The 15,605-nt window shown below is 43.1% G+C and overlaps 1 protein-coding gene across 1 annotated transcript in view; it reads right to left on the bottom strand.

The window, feature by feature from the left end:
• The window catches only part of BAHD1 (bromo adjacent homology domain containing 1), a 104,467-nt gene extending 100,871 nt beyond the window's left edge, over positions 1-3,596 (bottom strand). The window contains exon 1 of the mRNA XM_072115310.1: positions 3,574-3,596. The gene's annotated coding sequence lies outside the window, so the exon portion shown is untranslated. The remainder of the gene's footprint in view (positions 1-3,573) is intronic.
• Positions 3,597-15,605: the final 12,009 nt, after the last annotated feature.

Below are 15,605 nucleotides of genomic sequence, written 5' to 3'. Positions count from 1 at the left end.
TTATTTCCTTTATTCCTTTTGACGCACAGAACTTGCATTGCACTCTGACCCATTGTAATCAATGGGTCTTTTCAGACTTGCATTTTTTTTTAACGTGCATTTAAATCTCGACATGCTCTACTTTTGCAAGTCACGCGCGTGAAAAACGCACCATACAAGTCTATGGAGACACATCAAAAACGCATTGCACTCTGAGACAAATGCAAGTCCAATGCAAGTGCAATGTGTTTTTCACCCATCAATTGCCATAGAAAAGATAGAGCTCAGCCCTGAGTCCTTTCACGCACATTTTCTGCACATGAAAAATGCATTGAAATTGCATTGAAAACGCGCAAGAAAAACTGAGACACTGAACAAACTCTGACTGAAAACTAATTGCACTCTGATACAAAATGTCAGTTTTTCACTGACCAAACCCTGATCGCACCCTGATCAAACTCTGACGTGATCTGCAACGCAAGTGTGAAAAGGGCCTAAGACCCTACACAGGACCTAAAGGCCAAATACAACCCCATTTGCCAAGCAAAGTCAAACACAGACGTGAATGTCAGATTAAGGCATCTTTCCAACTGTCTTGAAGTGTCCCCCCCTCTTCCATTCCCTTTCCCCAATTTTCTTAAAAAGATTGAGGCACAGAAGCCAACCATGGAAGAATGTTATATATCACCATGCCTGACACATAAGGAACATTACTATATGGATGTATATATATATTTATATGTGATATGGATGTTTAATTGTATTCCAAATGGGGCACATTTACTTACCTGGTCCAGTCATGATCCCGTGGCGCGTTGTCCGACGCTGATTTGGGTCTGCCGGGATTCACTAAGATCCTGCGCCCGATATCCAGCAGGTGTCGCTACTGCTCTGAGGTCGGCCGCAGTTCACCTTCTTCTTCCCGGTGAATGCGAGTGCTGATCTTGCGACACAATTTTTTGTAAAATTTCGCGTTTTTTTCAAATCCGTCGGGTTGTCCTATGGCCACGCCCCCCGATTTCTGTCGCATGAAAACCGTCGCCGATGCGACACAATGCGATCGCGTGCCCCAAAATCCCGGGGCAATTCGGCACAAATTGGAAATATTCGGGAAACCCGACGAGAGTGCGGCGTTCAGACCCTTAGTAAATAAGCCCCATAGTGTTCTATCTGCAGACACAATGTTATAAAGTAGGCGGAGCTGAGGAGATTGTACATATTGTCATATATACAGGTAGCATGTTATAGAGCAGGAGGAGCTGAGCAGATTGTACATAGTGTCCTATCTGCAAGCAGTATATTATAGAGCAGGAGGAGCTGAGCATATTGTACATAGTGTCCTATCTGCAGGCAGCATGTTACAGAGCGGGAGGAGCTGGGCAGATTATAAACAGTGGGGCTTATTTACAAATTGTCCCGCGGCCGCATTTCCGTTGGGTTTTGCAACGTTTTCGTGGATCGCGCCGCTGGGACAGGTATTTAGAAGGCGATTGTGTCGCACGGGATCGGATTTAGTCGCAATCGCCACGACTTTCACGCAACAGAAATCAGGGGGCGGGCCGCTGGACGATCCGACGCATTCGGACAAACTGCAGGATTTAACTTAAAAATTGTGTCGCAAGCCATGCACTTACATGCACCGGGAGGAAGAAGAAGGTGAACTTCGGCAGACCTGAGCGGGGAAGCGACACATGCAGGAAATCGGTTGCACGATCTTATTGAATTGCGGCACAGTGCACTGTCTTCGGATAATGCACTTTCGGGATCTGCACGCAGCATGTTATAGAGCAGGAGGAGCTGAGCTGATTGTACATACTGTCCCAATTTCGAGGCAGCATATTATAGAGCAGGAGGAGCTGAGCAGATTGTACATAGTGTCCTATCTGCAGGAAGCATGTTATAGAGCAGGAGGAGCTGAGCAGATTATAAACAGTGTCCTATAAAGAGTGCCCTATTTGTAGGCAGCATGTTATAGAGCAAAAGGAGCCAAGCTGATTGTAAATAGTGTCCTATCTGCGGGAAACAATTTATATAGAGGTATTCAGGTATGATTATGGACTTGAAGAGTCAATTGTTACCTTTTTTGTCTCACATAAAAGAGGGAATTCTAGAAAGGACATTTCATTCCCTACCTGAGAGGTGGGGGGAAAACCTGCTGACAGGCTTTCCTTAAAGGAAATGAATATTTTATTGTTTTCCTAAAACAGCACAGCATCTGTTCAATGTGTGGTACTGCAGTTCATTTTTATTTAGTCACAATACTGGACATAACCCATTCATTTTGACGCCAGGTAAATCACCTATCAACCCTGAAGTCAGGGGCTTAAAGCATAAAATAGGAATAACATTGTACACTGATCCTTAAATGATGTATTGTGAGTTAAAATACTAATAACATAATAGGCCCTAAATATGGAATGGGTGGGAGTTTGACACCCAGACCCAACACAAAAGAAGGAATTGAACATGAAGAATACAGCTCCATTCTCTGTGTAGTGGCTGAACAGAGTTTCTGCAACTTAGCTCCTACTCATATGAATGAGAGCTGACCTGCAGTAACCTGATCTGACCACCATCATCAGCTGCTGATTTGTGTGGGCGCTGAGTGTCTTGGACCTCCGGGAATACGAAATAGAGGATCTATTCAAAGGATATGCCATCAATATTTTTAGCTTGGAGTATCCCTTTAAAAATATGATCAATCAGTGGGTGACCACGCAAAACTCGGCGTAAAAACCTGCAAACACGGGTTCAGAGGTTTTTCTGAAAGTACGCAACTCCTACGTCGGCTGGCGTCCCCCAATACGCCCCCTCTGTGGCCATTTGGAGTGGAAGTGGCTTAGTTGCAAATATAATCACAGTTTCTTGCAGTGAGGTTATTACAGCGTTTTTTATGCCAGACACCTGGCTCCTCCCTTTACGTATAATTCTACATTTTCCTGTATGAGCGCAAGAAAATAATGTAAATGAGAATAATCTTATGTCACGGTATTGTAGTAGAATTTGTTTTCAGAACAATTTGGGAGAAATTTATCTTGAGTTTCTGAGGTAAAACTGAAATCCAATCAGAGCTCAGCTTTCATTTTATAAACATCTGTGGGGAAAATGAAAGCTGAGCTCTGATTCGTTCTCATGTTCTGCTTTGAGAGACTTTTGATAAATCTCCTCAATTGTGTCTGAGACCATGGGGGAGATTTATCATAAGTCTCTTAGAGCAGAACTGTTCTAGTTTCCCATAGCAACCAATCAGAGCTCAGCTTTCATTTCCCCACAGCTGTTTATAAAATGAAAGCTGAACTCTGATTGGTTTCCATGGGCAACTACAACAGTTTTACCTCAGAAACTTGATGATTAATCTCCCTCTATATGTTTCCGCTCACACATTGATCAATTGCCTATATAAAAGTCAGATATCACAGTCACAATGATTCCCGTAACAGGAAAATACTGAATCTCTGCCAAATCATCAGAGCGTTCACATCGTGCGTGGCGGCTGCCTCATGTGTGCACAGGAGGAATCAAACTTCACAAAGCAAATATACACAGTATACACTCAATGGCAGGACTGCGCTGCTATATACAGGCAGTACTTACCTCCTAGAGGGCAACGCGTGATGAGGATGCAGGAGAGTCTCACCAGGGGACGTCTCATGAGCAAAGTAAAATCCAGTCCTGATAAACACGTCACATGACGAATGATTTTATAAGTGATTCATCCACTCTGAGCAATGATTGTGCACTTTCCAGGGAATGTGTCATAAGAAAATGACCTAACATTTGTATACAGATATTTTTAACCTGTTTTCCATTTTAAATGTCCTTATTTAGATAAAAAAAAACACTGAAATTTTGTATTTTTCACTACAAAGTCTCATAATAGACTAATACTTCATGTTTTGTAGAGATCACTTTTCAGTCGTCATCTCAATGTTTATTTTTTATGTAAAAAAACCCCACTAAAATCTTGCAGTTTTTACGCTGGAGTTTCATAATACACTGAAATGTCCTGTTCTGTACAGATCACTCTTCAGAAGAAACCTCAATTACATTAATTATGTGAAAAAAAACCACTAAAACTTGTAGATTTCACTCCAAAGTCTAATACTGCTTGTTTTGTAGTGATCCCTTTTCTTGTCCTTTTAATTCATTATTCATTACAAAAAAAACACTAAAATATTGTTGTTTTTACTACAAAGTCTCATAATAGTCTGAAACTGCATGTTTTGTAGAGATCACTTTTCAGCAGTCACCTCAATGTCATTATTTATTTTTTAAAAAACAGTGAAATCTTGTACTTGTCACACTGGAGTCTCAAAGCAGATTGAGATGTCCTGTTTTGTTTAGCTCACTTTTCAACAGTCACTTCAATGCCATTATTTATGTAAAAAAAAACAACTTGTAAAACTTGTAATTTTCACTTTAAAGTCTTCTAAAAGACTGAGATTGATTGTTTCGGCTGACACTTCAATGCATTATTTATTTAAAAAAAACACCAAAATCTTGTAGGTATTACTTTGGAGTCTCATAATAATCTGATACTTCCAGTTTTGTAGAGATCCCTTTTCAGCAGTCCTCTCAATGTCATTATTTATTTAAAATAAAACACTGAAATCTTGAATATTTCACACCAGAATCTCATAAAAGACTGATATGCACTGAACACTAATCAGCAGTAACCTCAATATTATTATGTAAATAAAAAAGCACCAAAACTTTGTAGTTGAACTTTGGATCCTGCAGTTTTGTAGAGATCACTTTTCAACAGTAATCACAATGTCATTATTTATATGAAAAACACATAATCTTGCAGTTTTCACTCTGGAGACTCCTGATGGACTGATATTCCTGTTTTGCATAGATCCCTTTTTCAGCAGTCCTTTCAATGACAAATTATTTTTTAGGTAATTTATCCACACTGAGCAATGATTGTGCACTTTCCAGGGAATGTGTCATGGGAAAATGACTTTTTATACAGATATGTTTAATGTGTATTTATTATACATTTTTGGATCTTTACGTAGATTAAAAAAACAGTGCAATATTTGAGTTTTCACTACAAAGTGTCATAATAGACTGAAACTTTCTGTTTTGTAGAGATCCATTTTCAGCTGTCATTTATTTTACAGAAATCTTGTAGTTTTCTCACTGGGGTATCATAATAGACTGATACTTCCTGTTTTGTAGAGATCACTTATCAGCAGTAACCTACATGTCATTATTTATATTAAAAAAACACTAAAATGCAAGCAGACTACGCAGCGCTGCATAGAGCTTGGCAAATCAGTTTCATAAAAGACTGATGCTTCCAGTTTTCTAGAGATCTTCTTGTATCACGGCAGATGTGCATCCCTGGATCGGGGATCATGCAGGAACGGGTAAGTAAATGTGCCCCTATATGTATAACAGTTACAGGTACATGGAGCTGCTCTAAAAACAGAATAAAAGGATATGTATTAATACCTTGTTTCAGTTAGTAAAATTATAGATGATACTTCCCCTTTACTTTGCACTTAATTACTATGCTTGTATTGTAATATTCCACATACAGACATGTCACATTGTGTCATTGCTTCTGAACAGGTAGCCCTGAACTGTGTCAATATTTGCTGTTGTATGAGGCTTATATGACCAATCAAGCTAATTTATTAGCTGGGGGAGGTGAGATGTGAGACTGCCAGATTGACTACCGCTATAACTTATAGTATCTCACAGACCATTGGTCATTTAACTCTTTAAAGAACAACAAAACCTTATACCCCACAAAACTACTAGTCCCCTCAGGTAGAGGATGAAATGTCCTTTCTAGTATTGTCTCTTTTATGTGACATCTCACATGTTTACCTATAAAAATGTCCCCAAAAATCAGGAAAATATGACTCTTTTCAACCAGGGATGGATTATATCTGGGGCACCTGGGGCCCACCTTGCCCTTAAAGGGTCCTTCACCAAATGTGGGAGATTCAGGTGGTTGCATGACCGCCAGAATCACCCAAAGTATATTTGGGTCTGGCTCCCTGGGCGGTACCCAAAATAATTTGTACCCCCATAGACAATTTATGGCAGAACGAGGGAACAATAAGTTCCCTGTTCTGTTATAGACAATTAGAGGTGTACCAAGATGGCGGCTGTATGAAGAGGGCTCTGCCACTGAAGGGAAATAAGGACTCTCTGTACATATTCATAGGTTTACCAGTCTCTCCTAAATTAGGAAGATCAACACAGTCTACATACTGATCATTACGTTTTCTAGTTAAAAATTATAAAAAAAACTACAAACCTTAAATATCCACACTTAGGGACCCCCTGATTCATTCCATTCCCTATACAATCTGATATAGGGGTGTGAATTCCCGACACATGGGCGTGTATTCTTTGCAGCCAATCATTGTAGCCCATCACATTATAGCTCGTGATTGATCATCATTGTAGAGTACAGAGTGTCCTGTGATTGGGCAGCATCAAGTACAGACAAGTGGGAGTGTCTATGTGCTGAGAATAGAGTTTTTAATTTTCAGACTTTTAATTTTACTAAAATTCCCCTTCAATATAAATCTCTATTTAGCTACTTCTAATCTCTTTCCTTTGGAGGAGGGACATTCAGGTCTTCAGCTTAAATCCTCTTCCCCGGTTCAGGGTTCTGCTAGATCTGCACTAATGAGTGAAAATAATGAGCTTTATCGTGTTATCATCTATAAATGCAAAGTGCAGCAATTAGAGCGTCAGCTACATGTTCACCCAGCTCTAACTACAGGACTATTGCGTCCTCTGCTCTTCTATACTATACACTATATACTATACACTATATACTATCTCTGTGGACTGCAGGTCTCGATCCCATTCCTATGGTCACGTTATACACTTGGGCCCTAGCCCAGAATATCACATCTATGTGTCCATTGTGGTTATTTGATTCCTGTCCCCGGAGTTAGTAAGTAACAGCATCTACTTTTCCAGAGGGAAGAATTCCCAAAATATACTACTGAGCCATGAGGGCACGTGGATCCAAATACTGACTTTAATCTATAATGCAAAAGAATCTAATAGCTCGAGATCCTCCTGCCTGGATATCGGACACTATGTACAATCTGCAAAGCTCCTTCTGCTGCAAAATATGCTGCCTGCAGATAGGACACTATGTACAGTACAATCTGCACAGCTCCATCTGCTGCATAATATGCTGCCTGCAGATAGGACACAAAGTACAGTACAAGCTGTTCAGCTTCTCCTGCTCTATAACATTCTGCCTGCAGATAGGCCACTATGTACAAGCTGCTCATCTGCTCCTGCTCTATAACATGCTGCTTGCAGATAGGGCACTATGTGCAATGTGCTCAGCTCCTCCTGCTCTATAACTTGCTACCTGTAGATAGGACACTATGTACAATCTGCTCAGCTCCTCCTGCTCTATAACATTCTGCCTGCAGAAAGGACACTATGTACAAGCTGCTCAGCTCCTCCTTCTCTATAACATGCTGCCTGCAGATAGGACACTATGTACAATGTGCTCGGCCCCTCTTGCTATTTAACATGCTGCCTGCAGATAGGGCACTATGTACAATGTGCTCGGCTCCTCCTGCTCTATAACATGCTGCCTGCAGATAGGACACTATGTACAAGCTGCTCAGCTCCTCCTGCTCTATAACATTCTGCCTGCAGAAAACACACTGGGGCACATTTACTTACCCGGTCCAGTCGCGATCCAGCGGCGGGTTCTCCGACGCTGATTCGGGTTCTGCCGGGATTCACCTGCTTTTTTCTGGTGTATGTGAGTGCTTGATCTTGCGACACAAATGGCTTTTTAAATTCTGCGGTTTTTCCGAATCCTTCGGGTTGTCCGGTGGCCACGCCCCCCGATTTCTGTCGCGCGAAAGTCGGCGCGATAGCGCCAAAAATCGATCGCGTGCGCCACAATCCCGTGAAATACAGCGCAAAGAGGAAATATTCGGGAAAAACCCGACGGATTCGCGGCTGTGGACCCTTAGTAAATGTGCCCCACTATGTACAATGTGCTCAGCCCCTCCTGCTCTATAACATGCTGCCTGCAGATAGGACACTATGTCCTATTTGCTCAGCTCCTCCTGCTCTATAACATGCTGCCTGCAGATAGGACACTATGTACAATGTGCTCAGCCCCTCCTGCTCTATAACATGCTGCCTGCAGATAGGACACTATGTCCTATTTGCTCAGCTCCTCCTGCTCTATAACATGCTGCCTGCAGATAGGACACTATGTCCTATTTGCTCAGCTCCTCCTGCTATATAACATTCTGTCTGGACCTCTTATGACATATATTACAGAATTTCTTCTAATATTTTTTATGCAAAGTTTGTTTGTTTGTTGTGAAGTTAACGACCATTTAAGTTAAATAAAATTATTGAAACCACTAAAAAGTTTAATTTTTTATTTCAATCTTCCCACAGTCCACTGAATGGATCCCCTCTGGCTTCTCTTTGCTTCCTTCAGCTTGACTGAGAGGTCTCTGCCTAATTTCTTATAGGAAAAGACCTGAAGCCAAAGGGGTGGGGAACCAGAAGAGACCCCTCCCTGTGCCCAACAGAGTTCACCATCTCACTTGTGCTGCATCTTTAACATAGGACATGCAACACAATTTGCAAGTTTAATACGGCGCTCAGTCCGAATTAGTGGGACTGACCGACAGCACGTCCCCTAATTTGTGTCGCATGGCGGCGAGCAGCAGACATTTCTTAAATACCTGTGCAAGCCGTTTTAGCACATTTGGATTTCTGGTGCACGTTCTGTATGAATCTGCCTGTGGTTTGGAGAGCATATAGCTGATGACAGCTTCCCTTTACTTCACATGTCGGGTCCTGATGCATGGAGAGGGCTCGCGGGCCGAGCCCTCTCCATAGCCTGGAGAGGGCTCGCGGGCCGAGCCCTCTCCATAGCCGGTAAGTCTTTGCTGCATATTGCAGCAAAGGCTTACCGGTAACACCCGCGATCAGTGCCAGCACCGATCGCAGGTGCTTTCCTGCTGATCGCCACCGGCAAAGCTGCCGGCGGCTTCAAAAAGATGGCAGCGCATGGGCGCCGGCATATTTCTGAGGATAGTCGCTCCACGTGATGTCATCGGGGAGCGCCGATCCGTCGCCATGGTAGCTTCGGGTCTCACGAAGACCTGAGGATACTTCGGGTTAACCCATGCATTACAATGTGCTATCAGCACATTGTAATGTAGGAGGAGTAAAATCCCCATATACTGCCATACTGTAGTATGGCAGTATATGATAGGATCTTACAGACAACCTAGGGTTAATGTACCCTAGGGAGTTTGAAAAAGTTTAAAAAATATATATAATGAAAAAAACCTAAAAACTCAAATCACCCCCCTTTCCCTAGAACTGATATAAATAACCAGTAAAAATCATATACACATTAGGTGTCGCTGTGTCCGAAAATGCCCGATCTATCAAAATATAATGTTTTTTCACTGCGTTTAACCCCGTAACGGAAAATCGCGCCCAAAGTCTTTTTTGCCGTTTAAAAAAAAAATCAAAATTCTATAAAAAGTGATCAAAAGGTCGAACAGTCCTAAAAATGATAACATTACATTATAAACGTCATGAAAATCCACAAAAAAACTACACCACCCACAGCTCCATATACCAAAGTATAAAAAAGTTATTAGCGGCAGAAGACGGCCAAATCCCCTCCAAAATTTTTGTACAGGAGGTTGTATGAAAACATTATAAAAACTATATAAATTTGTTATCCCCGTAATTGTACCGACCTAAAGAATAAAGTAGACGTGTCATTTGGGGCGTACAGTGAAATCCGTAAAATCCAAGCCCACAAGAATACGGCACAAATGCGTTTTTTTACTAATTTCACTGCATTTGGAATTTTTTTTCCCGCTTCCCAGTACATGGCATGGAATATTAAATACCAACATTTTGAAGTGTAATTTGTTACGCAGAAAATAAGCCGTCACACAGCTCTGACAGTACATGGAAAAATAAAAAAGTTACAGTTTTTGTGAAAAATGAAAACGCAAAAACGAAAAAGGGCTGCGGCGTTAAGGGGTTAATCAGCTCATTATATATGGAGTATAATTTATTTATGGCGCAGGATAGTATTTCCATAGCATGTGCCATATGAGTGCTGTCTAATCTACTGTGATTGTTTGTATGTTTGCTAAAATGGAAAAACCCATTAAATTGAAGTATCATCCACATGATGTACAATGCTTCATACAACGCACATGACTATGTACTCGCTCCCAGTATAATGACTTGCATCTATGGAGTATACTTTGTTATACTCCTGGTTAGACCCATGATATTTAGTAGATCCTGAACTTGTTTCTCTATGAATCATCATAGCGGGTGAATTACTGTACAAGGATTAGATTACCCGAAATGTAATTACCTGGGGAATTCCTCAAACTCTCCATAGACGGCATGTGTCAATAGAAACGCTATCAATGATATTTACAGACAAGAAATAAATAGCATAGGTATAAACAGAACAATAATCATAACAACCAGGGTCTGCGCCAGCATTGGGCATACCCGGGCAAGTCCCAGGGCCCAGGGCTTCTGGGGGGTCCACAGAAGGCTGTACATGAGGAATCTGTTGGGGTGAAGGAGGGGGTTATATAAAATAACCATGAGTGGGCTGTTTGGTATGATAAATTAGGGAATATTTGAGGCAACAGACTGTGAATTCACTGCAAAGGGGCCCACTGAGGCTCTGTTGCCCAGGGGCCTACTGAAACCTGGAGCGGACCTTGATAGCAACACATGTATAAAAGAGATTAGTGCTGCATGTGCACCTATATATGTACCAATGTGTACGGAAAAGGGAAAGGCAGGAGAATCAGGATACTAGAGCCTTCCCCATACACCCAGGGGTAGAAAAATACAAAAAGCAGAGTTCAGCTTAACATGTTATTTTTGTTAGAAGTCTTCAGTTATGTATAGTGCCCACTTCAATTGGCATCATTCCATAATGTTTCATTCATGTGGCTACCCCTAACATCCCACAGTAACACTTCTCATCCAATCAAACCTGCCAGAGCCTTATTGGTCGAGTGGGGAGCCGACGGCTCCCTGCTTCACCATTGCATCCAACACTGTGTGTGTCCTCCTGAGACCTTGCTTGTACTGTCTTTACAAATCATACCTAGAGGACAATTATGGCCGCCTGCATGTCATTTTCAGGTTTATGTCATAGTGCTGTGCGTAAAAAATAATTGCTTGTAGTGAAGAAGTTTCAGTCTATGAGTGAAATCAAAGAAAATCCTGACATTGACAGACAGATAATGTACATATATCAGAAGTAGCTCTATGAGGGAAGGGAAACACCACACAACTGTTCATAGTCACCAAAGACGCAAATAATGCTAAAGATTAAATAAGACGTAAAACACCAGAAGGAGGACTGGTGGAGTGTTAGTATTTTGCGTTTGCTGATCGGGAGATGCCATATGTGCTAGTCCTGCAGGACGATTTCTAATTCCATTAGCTCTGTATATACAGAATAATAGGATTAGTGACCAGTGAGAATAGTGATTAGTGGGAATTGTGGCCTACATACTATAATGAAACATCACCAGGACCCAGGCCTACACACTATACTGAAGCATCATCAGGACCCAGGCCTTCACACTATACTGAAGCATCCCCCGGACCCAGGCCTACATACTACACTGAAGCAACACCAGGACCCAGGCCTACACCATACCTCCCAACATCTGTGAAAGGGAAAGAGCCACAAAATGATCCCCCTAAGCCACACCCCCAATCACTCCCTGGCCACGCCCCAAATGTTTGCCATATTATAATAATAAAAATCATCTCAATAAAAAAAAAAAAAATTATCCTCATTGGGATTTGAACCCAGAGCCTGCAGTGTCCATGTACAATAATTACACAGCACTTCAACCAACTGAGCTATAACCTCTGTGATTATCTAGGTGTAGAATTTTGGTAACTAAGAACTATGACTACTGTTACACTGTGACACAGATTTAATGCCTTGGCATATAGAGAGGGATCTTCTCAGAAATTATTGTAATTATTGAGACTATTATTATTATTATTATTGAGATGATTATTATTATTGAGACTATTATTAATAATCATCTCCATAATAATAAAAAATAATAAAATTTGTAATAATAATAATAATAATAGTCTCAATAATTACAATAATAATCTCTGAGAAGATCCCTCTCTATAGATCAGTGCAGTAAGTCTGTTTCACAGTGTAACAGTGGCAGATAACACTTCTTAGTTACCAGAAATCCTCAGCTCTGTATCACTGGGCTTATAGCTCAGTTAGTTAAGGCTCATGTCTACAGTGCAGAGGCTCCCAGGATTGAATCTCAGCCTGGGCAAAACATTATTTAATTAAATAAAGAGCTTGTGTCTGGGGAAGCCCTGGAGACCATATATGGACAGATGCTGATCTGAACCTGATGACGTGGTCCCTGCTCTCCAGCTAAGCCGACACTTCTCTGAAAAGGATTCCCTGCCTGATGTCTGCTCTGGGGAACCCTAGGAGATGCAGTGACCATATATGGATAGAGATCTGAACCTGATGACGTGGTCCCTGCTCTCTCCGCTAAGCCGACACTTCTCTGAAAAGGATTCCCTGCCCGATGTCTGTAGAAGCCATTCTGTACTATCAGTTCTGGCTTTCAAAGTATCTACTATGGGGACACAGCGGGACCTGGGGAGAAAATCCGTGACAATCTCATAGCTGCCCGTGATGCGGGGCAGAGGTAAGAAAAACGGGACTTTCCCAGCAAAATCGGGACGGTTGGGAGCTATGTACACACTACACTGAAGCATCCCCCGGACCCGGGCCTACATACTATTCTGAAGCTTCACCTGGACCTGGGCCTATCTACAATACTAAAACACCCCCTGAATCCAGGTCAAGCATCTCCTGGATCCATACCTATATACTATACTGAAGCATCCCCCGGACCCAGGCCTACACACTACACTGAAGCATCCCCCAGACCCGGGCCTACACACTATACTGAAGCATCTCCTGGATCCGGGCCTACATACTACACTGAAGCATCCCCCGGACCCAGGCCTATACACTACACTGAAGCATCTCCTGGATCCGGGCCTACATACTACTCTGAAACATCAACTGGACCCAGGCCTACACACTATACTGAAGCATCCCCTGGACACAAGCATACATACTACATTGAAACATCCCTAGGACCCAGGCCTACATACTATAATGAAACAAACCCTCGACCCGGGCCTACATACTATAATCACGTATCCTCAGGACCCGAGGCTACATACTACACTGCAACATCCCCAGTACCCAGGCCTACATAATATACTGAAACATCCCAAGGACCCGGGTCTACATACTATACTGACGCATCCTCTGGTCCTGGTCCTACATGCTAAACTAAAGCTTCCCCTTGCTCCATGCTATATAGAAGCTTTCCTGGCCCCTGGTCTATACACTATACTGAAGCTTTCCCTGGATCTGGGCCTACATACTGTGCTGAAGCAATTCCAGGCCTGGGGGGCACTGTGAGGGGTAGCTGCTGCTGCGGGGCATTGTGAGGGGAGCTGCTGATGGGGGCACTGTATGAGGAGAAGCTGCTGCTGGCGGGCACATTATTAAGGGGAGCTTCTGCTGGGGGTGGGGTGGGGGGGTCCACTGTGAGCGGGAGTTGCTGCTGGGGGCACTGTGAGGGGAGCTGCTGTTGGGGGTGCACATTATGAATAGCTACTACTGGGGGGGGGGCACTGTGATGGGGGAGCTGCTGGGGGGCATGCTGATAGAGAGCACAGTATGAAGCGGAGCTGCTGGGGGCCCTGGTATGAAGAGGCACTGCTGCGAGCGCTATAATTTGAGGGGGACCAGAATATAAGGGAGCCACAATGAGAGAGATGAGCGACACTAAACTGTGTGGAGGTGGAGTAAGGGGTGGTGTAAAAGGTGTGGCTTATGGAACATAAAATTTACTGCGGCTCATAGCGCACGTCAGCTTTTGTCCCTCTTTCGCCACTCCAAAAGTTGGGAGATATACTGAAGCATTTCTTGGACCTGGTCCTACCTACTATACTGAAGAATCGGTGCTTATCATGACGCTATCACCAGTCTATCTGTCTCGATGTTAAGACATTCTCCTGCCTTCCTGTAGGCACATATACCAATGCCAAGGTTATTAGTGTCAATATGATAAGTTATAATAAATTGTGGTTTCTAGATTGGGGAAATTGACTATATATAAGGCAGCAATGTAGAGAAGGGATCCCCTTGGGCTACTCCTGGTGTCTGGTAGGTGACAATGACAATGGAAATCTTTAAATAACTCACAGTCTCTTTAAACCACACAGTCCACACAGCAGCAGGTAAAGGGCTGATGATGGTCCTTCTTGTAGGCACACACAAGGCGGTGGATTGGTTGGCTGTGGTGATTCTATTGTGGAGTAGGAATTTAGAAGTACCTTAGGAATCAGGAGCCAGGTCAGCAAGTCAGGACAGATGCCATGAATCCTAGACCAAGCCTTCATTTATAGACTTGCTCTGTGCAACATCCCCCACCGGGGCCCAGAATACCAGAGTGGCTGGCGGTTGCGGCCTAGGCCCGCTGTGGTCACGGCGCTTGTTATGGGGACCAGAGGGCTGTCCTACAGTCTGGCAGGTCTCCAGCAGGTGGTGTGTGCAAGAAATATGGACGGAAAAGCTGATGTACTGGTTCTCCCTGGGGCAGCCCCTGAGTGTCTGCAAGATATGTCCCTGGGTGATGGATGGGGAGCCCTTGGTGGTACAGCCGTGTCCAGGTAACAGATGGAGGCAACGTAGTGCAAAATAACTCACTTTATTAGAAAAACTGCAGACAACGGCCTGAACGATTTAGAAACAGATTCTGGATTACTGGAGTGGTCACGGAGAGTGGTCCTCAGGAATAGGTTTACCAGCCTGGTAGCAGAGACAGGCTGGGATGGAGCTGTATCCAGTTGTGGAAGCTGCAGCTTTTATCCTGGGTTTAGCTGTGCGTTAGTGCTGATGGTGCACAGACACTATATCTCTCCTCTGTGACAGGATGTGCTCTATTGTGAGAGTTGAGGCCTAAGAGGCCTATGGTAGGAGCATGTGCTCTAAGATCTGACCTCTCTGGTAATAGGTGGCTGGTAAGAGACTGACCTAGCCCCATCCTGTCCAGGGGTTTTATTACCCTGCTCAGATGGTGGCTTACTCTCCAATCACACTCCAGTGTACATGGTGCAATACAGTTGGTAGACAGAATCACATCCACTTAACCCTTCCCTGTTCAGGCAGAATCTACAGCTGCTGATTACCTGAGACTTACTGCATTCCCTCTTTATGAGTTGATCAGACTCACTAGATGGTTCTAACAGGTTGAGGGCCTTATTCGCAACTACTCCTCTACCCATCTATTGGCAGGGGTGTTGCATCTGTCTAGACAGTTCTGAAATATTTTCAGTCTTCCAACCAATGATTTGTAAAGCACTATGGAATTTGATGGCACTATATAAATAAAGAGGGCCCAAATCCTATACCCTCTTATGCCAGTGGGGGGCGCTGAGTGGTGAAGCAGAGCTGGTGGGAAACCGCATTATGCAAGGGGATGCTGATTTAAAGAATTCAGACC

This window comes from Engystomops pustulosus, chromosome 7 (genome assembly GCF_040894005.1).
Source record: "Engystomops pustulosus chromosome 7, aEngPut4.maternal, whole genome shotgun sequence".
In the NCBI taxonomy this organism is placed as follows: Eukaryota; Metazoa; Chordata; class Amphibia; order Anura; family Leptodactylidae; genus Engystomops; species Engystomops pustulosus.
This window is presented reverse-complemented; position numbering and strand designations above follow the sequence as displayed.